Consider the following 7526-nt stretch of genomic DNA (forward strand, 5'->3'; position numbering starts at 1 on the left):
TACTGACCTCTTCACATCACATACAAGGAAACCTAAGCTCACAGAGTCCACCGGGCTCTGAAAGAAAAACCGAGGGTCAGAGTCTACAGTGAGCTATGGTTCTCACTCATGAACCAACCACAATACCAACTCCTCAGAGTAAGAATGTAATATCATTTTGAGAACTACAAACACCATTGATGAGCCACATATTTGCAATGCCAAATAAGATATAGCTCTGATGCAGTGTGAGCTGTCTGCCATGGGTCAAAGTACAACCCACAAGAGTGTCCTAACCTTGAAGTATGACACACTAGTGTCCTAACCTCCCAGCACAACCCACAAAATTGTCCTAACCTAAAAGTATGACCCACAAGTATCCTAACCTCTGAGAATGACCCACAAGTGTCCTAACCTCCACACATGACTCACGAGAGTGTCTAACTTCCCACAGCAGCTATCTGCCAGGATTGTAAAGAGAAGCTTCAGAAAGGCAAGGATCAATGGTCCTTCACATCTCCCAACATCAGACACAGTCAAAGTCAAGTCTGTGGCCAGAATAAACTGTGTGCAACACAGGTTAGTAAGAGAACCATTTATTTTTTAAGCTCCTGGAGCCTGGAGAGGCATCCAGTTGTGATTGCTCACAGTGGATGAAAATGCATGGATTTTTCCATTTAAAAAATAACCAAAACATGGTATTGAAAGTGTCATCAAAATGCAAGTCACAAAATCTTTGAAGAACTTAGAGTATCAAGAAAATATATGATATGCAGTTAGCTGAATACAAGTTTGGAATGAAAGTCTGACTCAACACAGAAATGAGGGCATTACTCTTCCCCCCCAAATAATAGGTCATTGATTGTGGCACCACTGGGTGACAGCAACGTGTGCCCTTTGACTTCCCAGATGTGTGTTTCTCTTGTGTACCTTCATGGTTTTAGATTTAAAACCAATGACTTTTTTGGGAAGAAGTCATAGAAGAACTATTTATTATAATCAATAAAAATGTCTTCAGTAAATTAACAAATGTATGTAGTATCCATGTATATATACACACATTCCTACAGCCTGGTCAATATGATTAAAATAAAGACGTTCTACAATTTAAGGGCATAAACCAGAAAACTGCCACCATGACCACAGTAGCCTTTGCTAATGTGAATCACAACTGAAATGTAGAGTATTTATGCTACCACTGTCACTCCCCCACTTTAGAGACATGAAGCTGAGCCACACCGAGACGGAGGGGTGATCAAAGATCCCCTGGAACAGAGACCTACGCTGTTGAACACCGTACTGTTCCACCTGTCCTTGGTGAGGATTTGAATTTACTTGTGCCCTCGGGGGTTTTAAATAAGGTTCTTCACAGGTGCAGCAAATGTTCATCAAGTGCCTGCCAGGTGTGTCACCCCATCCTGTCTCCAGGGACACAGGTAAGAAGCCACTGCACAGAGCAGCAGGTGGGGCTCACAGTACAGTGGGCAATGCACACCATGTGGTAGAGTGGGAATAGATGAGTGGGGGCCCCGGGAGACAGGGGACATGGCAGTCACACAGAGAGCACTGACACGTGACACTCTGGGTCCCAGGCTTCCTGGAAGCTGATGGATACCTAGGGACCCGAAAAATGTGCCTGAGTTCTCATCCACCTGCAGGTATTAGAGGAGAAAACTCAGGGTTAAAGAGGACAGAGGGGACCTGGGGGCAAAGAGCCCAAGGCACTGGACCCACCACAGGCCTAGAGACATCCTTGTAATCAGGCTGAGGAGCCAGGGAGGAGGACAGAGGCCAGCCAGGTGGCCCCACGAGGCCAGGCTCCCTGCCGCCTGCGTGGGTAGGAGCTGGGCTGCTATGAGTGGAGAAGGGCTGCAGGGGAAGGTCTGCAACTCTCTCTGACTCATGCCAACCCTGCAAAAGGCATTCCCCAGGAAGATCCCAGGATAAGGAGGATAGGGCTGTGTCCTAACAGGATTCAGAGTGGGACTGCAGAATTGAAGCCCTGCTTCCAGCGCCAGGGCATATAAACACCACGATGGTGATGACAGTGACCAGTAGCCTGGAGGAGGGTGGTTAACTCTTGACAAGGCTCCTCCGACCATCTGTGATGCTAGCAGCCATCCCAACAGAGAGGTGTTTTGCTGCATTTGCATGTAATGCTCTGCGTGCAGCAAACACAAGGAGAACCTCCACTGTACACATGCAGTGAGTCCATACAAACCAGCCAGGAGGGAGGCCTTGCCTGGGGTTAGTGTCCAAACGAAACAAGAGGGGACCCAGACACCAATTGTGTGCTGAGCGAATTGGAATTCTGTGTTAGGAACCGAATGTATAGTCTTCTGACTTGTTTTGAAATCATTTTTTTCAAAAACAGCTAAAAATATCTGACAGTGATCAGGGAAAGAACAAATCAAAAAAACTAAACAAACAAACAAAAAATCCATAAATTCTAAGGCCTTTCCTGGTAGAGACTTTCTTCATATAAAATTGCATTTTAGGTGCTAACAGCCTTCTCAGAAAGAAAGACACCTTCACAGAAGCAGGGCTTCTTCTGGGTGGGAGCAAGGGCTAATCTAAGGACAAGGGTCTGCCACCGGCCAGGCTGCCACTGGGGTTCACCTGCTCACTAATGGGAGGCCAGCTGCCCCGGAGGCCTTGAACACATGGAACATGCCTTCCTCAACCAACGTGGCACCTCCATGCCAGCTCCCCACACCATGAGGGAGGTGGGGATGAGGATTCCATGGGGCAATGTGAGCAGAGATCTGATAAAGGGGCAGGTGCCCATGGGCAGGTGAGCTCCAGTAGAGACCCCTGCCCTTCCTCTGGCAGTCTGTCCCTCTGTCACTCCATCTTCTCATCTGCTTTCCCACCCCACGTTCTCTTCTGACTCAAGCCTCTGATCCCTGCAACTCTCCAGGCACACCAGCCCTACCAGCTTGTCTTCCCCACAGAAATGTGTCCAGTCTACCATTCCTATGTTCAAGGACCCTGGATGGCTTGGCCACCTGTATTCATCCTCAGGCACCCTGCTCCATGCCAGGCTTGGTCAGCTGCCATGGAAATACAAACACAGGCTGGGCCATAACAGGTCAGTACCAGGTGAGAAGGAGCTACACGCTGACCCCAGGCATCCTGGGAAATTATGTCATCACATAGACTGAGATTAAGACCTAATCCTGTGGGATCCCTGGGTGGCGCAGCGGTCTGGCACCTGCCTTTGGCCCAGGGCGCAATCCCGGAGACCCGTGATCGAATCCCACATCGGACTCCCGGTGCATGGAGCCTGCTTCTCCTTCTGCCTGTGTCTCTGCCTCTCTCTCTCTCTCTGTGACTATCATAAATAAATAAAAATTAAAAAAAAAAATTAAAAAAAAGACCTAATCCTGCCACTCATTTCTGCTCTATGAATGAGCACACCAATTTATATCTGTGAACATCCATTTCCTTAACTGTAACATGTGAACAGTGGTACTTATTTCATAGATTTATTATGCTGTAAAATAATCAATGCAAAGAATCTTGAGCAATAATTATCTTGGGCATTTGTGATGCTTAATTTTATGTGTCGACTTGACTGGATGCCCGGATATTTGGTTAAACATTATCTGGGCATGTCTGGATAAGATTAATCCTCAAATCGGTAGACTGAGTAAAGCAGATGGCCTTCCTGTGTGGTTGTGCCTCATCCAATCCACAGAGAGCCTGGAGAGAACAAGAAGGCTAAGTAAGAGAATTCTCTCTCTTCCTGAATGTCTTCAAGCTTGGACAAAGGACTCAGTCTGGATCCAACACCATTCTCTCCTGCATCTCAGGCCTTTGGACTCAGACTGGAATTGCCGTTGGCTCTCCCTGAGTTGGCCCTTCTCAGCCTCCATGATCATGTGGGCCAACTCCTGACAATAAATCTCTTCATGCACACATATAGTTTTGTTTCTCATGTGAACTTTGGTTAATACTGTGTTATCAATAATATAGTGTTCAGTAGATACTGGTTCTGTGGGCCACAGAGGAATGACCTACATTGTAGAAATTTGACTTCTTTAGATTGTCTGTGGGGGAGTAAAGGAAATACTTTGGATAAAGGAACTTTAAAATGAGAAAATTCCAATCATATCACAGAGCACTGCCACCTGGAACCACTCTGTGCTTTCCTGAAAACACAAACACTTCAAAGACTTTTAGATCTCACCTACCCACAGGGGATGCCCAGAATGCATCCAGATCCATTACTGTTTAGTGTCCTCCCCATTTCAGTCTGAAGGACTCCCTTTACTATTTCTTGCAGGACAGTTCTGTTGGCAACAAACGATCTCAGTTTTTTTTTTTTTTTTAATCTGGGAATGTCTTAATTTCCCATTCATTTTTAAAGTATAGCTTTGACAGATATAGACCTCTTGGTTGATAGGATTTTTATTTTATTTTTATTTTTTTAATATTATATTTATTCATGAGAGACAGAGAGAGAGTGAGAGAGAGGCAGAGACACAGGCAGAGGGAGAAGCAGTCTCCACGCAGGGAGCCCAATGCGGGACTCGATCCTGGGACTCCAGGACCACGCCCTGGGCCGAAGGCAGGCACTAAACCACTGAGCCACCCAGGTATCCCCTTGACAGGACTTTTAAAATGTCAACACTTTGAATATAGTACCCCACTGCCTCCTGACTTTGATGGTTTTGATGAGAAACTAGCTCCAAATCATGTTTGGTGTCTGATAAGTTACACTCTCTTGCTGCTTTAAAGAGTTATCTCTTTGTTTTGACTTTCAATGGTTTGATTCTGAAAAACTTGATTCTGACCATTTTTGCCAGGTTTTTCATTGCTTGGACAGAGGGGTGGATCTTGAGAGGTCCTGACTGCCATTTTCAGTGACGTCACAACATCTCAATGACATACTGTGATACAAACCCTCTAAGTTTGGAGGATGAAGAGGCATGTGTGTGTAGTAGTGATACTTATTGCAAGTGTCAACAAGCATTTTCTCTTCTCACAGTTCTCAAACACATTCAAATCATATTTTATCTAACAGTGTAAAAAATGAGAAGTTTAAGCTTACTATTGTAAGTTTATACAATGAGAACTTTAAAACTTAATAATGTACTCCTCAGGGGGAGATGTAGCCATAGAAAAAGCAACTGCCTACATAATATTATCTGTAGATATATCTCTGGCCTGGACTTCAAAAAGTAGAATTATAATCTTAGAACTGGAAGTTAATTTAGTGGGCATGGGCTATAGCATCTCTGTAGGAACAATGTCCTGGACTTATGGGTTCCCAGATGAGAGAACTTGCCTTCCCTTCACTGCCCCAGAGAAACCCTGGTGTCATAGTTACTAATGGGTTAGGAGCAAAGAAAATAGTGTTAGCCACCTGCATCCATCCAATTTACATAAAAAGGTCGTAGATATCAAGGGTGGGAGGAGGTATAGGCAGAGATCCCCTTCCGATATCATCGACACATCCAAGAGGGTCTTGGATGAGGTAGGGATGGTTCCGAATTCACCCAGATGTTGTGCTGTGCTGCAAGCATGGGGTTGCAGGGCAGGTGAGCAGGGCAACTGCAAGGTGGGGAATGCAGAACCATGGTAGGTCAGGCCCTGACTATCAAGGAGGATGTTACCAACTAAATGTGTGTGCCCCTCTGCAAATTAATTTGTGATCGTGTTAGGAGGTGGGGCATTTGGGAGGTGATTAGGTCATACATGGGATTAGCATCCTTACACAAGAGGCTCCAGAAAGGTCCTTTGCCCCTTCTGCCATGTGAGGACACAGTAAGAAGATGGGTCCTCACTAGACACCAAATTTACCTGTGATTTGATCTTGGACTTTCATCTTCCAGAACTATGAGAAATGAATTTATGTTGTTTATCAGCCAGTGGTATTTTATCACTGCAGCCTGAAGAGTCTAAGACAGAAAATAACTGACCCAAACAACCTAAGTTCTGGGAGACACAGTTGATACTGTTGAGTGTGGTAAAAAGTTGTGATCCAAAAAAAAAAAAAAGGAACAGAGAGGATGCTATGCTGTGACACAAACTCACTGATAGATGTGCCTGTCTACACTATTGCAACTCTATGTCTAATGGGTAAGTATTTACAGGATACCATTAGCAATGGAATCTTTCCCACTTTTAACTGATATTTTACTGTGTCATTAGGTAGTACCTGTACTCAAGGAAAATGATAATTGGAATATCCATTTTAAAATGGTTTTTATTGGGGCAATTTTCTCTTAATTCCCAAGACTATTAACTTTTACAATATTTTTCACTTAAAGGAAGCATAAATGACCCACTAATGTTATTGATACCATGTATCATAATTATAGTAATCTTTGTATTTGTTTTTAAAATTATCTTGACAGCAGACAAAATTCCTAAGAATCAAGATCTTTCTCTTGTATTGTAGGGAAAATTATATCAAATTTGTGTATGTAACCCAAAGGAAAATGTGGAGCATCCTCTTACTAAATAAGATAATAACATTTGTCAAGACACAATTAAGGCACTATGCAACCCTCCATCACACCGCAGATTTGGCCAGAAGAATTTACTATAGAGCAAACAATATTAAAAGGCATTATTGGACTCAGGATAGATTTCACTTCACTGTCCCTCAAAATTATAATCGTAACAAGAAAGTGAAAAGGAAGCATGACAGAAAAGGGAGACTAAATTTGATGAATCTTGAGACCAAGCTTGGACATTCAAAAGCCCCTGACCATGGCCAAGACCCCCATTTAGGGGTACAATCAAGCCCCATAATTTGATGTAGAGAGCTCTGAAGTTTCTCCAATGATCAAGTTAAATCTGAAAGAGTTTTGTCAGCAGACGGGTCTACTATTTCTCACTCTGTGGATTGCTAATTTCCATGGAATGCATGTAAATTATGCTGGGATTAATAAAGTATAAATCATTTAAATATGTAACTGATTTGCTGTAGCATTCTTTCATTTTGTATTTTGTATCTAGTACGTATCTTGTATCTTGTGACCTTGCTAAAATCACTCATAGTTCAAATGGTTTCTGGTAGATTCTTTAGGATTTTCTGCATAGACAATCATACCAACTGCAAATACAGTTTAATCCTTCCTTTCTGATCTTATGCCTTTTATTATTTTTCCTTACTTTATTGCAGTGGCTAGAATTTCCATGCTATGTTGAATAAGAACAGATATTCTTGTCTTTTTCCTGATATAAGGGGGAAAGCATTCAGTCTTTCACTATTAGGTATGATGTAAGCTGTAAGGTTTAATGTAAATAATATTTATGAAGTTGAGGAAGTTCCCCTCTGTTCCTTGTTTGCTCAAAATTTTCAAGTATAAATAGGTGTTAGATTTTGTCAAATGCATCTTCTACATCAGTTATGACCCTATGATTTTTTTACTAGCCTGCTAATATTAGATTACACTGATTAATTTTTTAAAAGATTTTATTTATTACCCATTTGACAGAGAGAGATGGTGAGAAAGAGAGAAAGAGAGAGAGAGGAAATGAGTAAGGGGGAGAGGGAGAAGCAGCTCCCCGCTGAACAGGGAGCCTGATTG

The sequence above is a fragment of the Canis aureus genome, chromosome 1 (assembly GCF_053574225.1).
Source record: "Canis aureus isolate CA01 chromosome 1, VMU_Caureus_v.1.0, whole genome shotgun sequence".
NCBI lineage: Eukaryota > Metazoa > Chordata > Mammalia > Carnivora > Canidae > Canis > Canis aureus.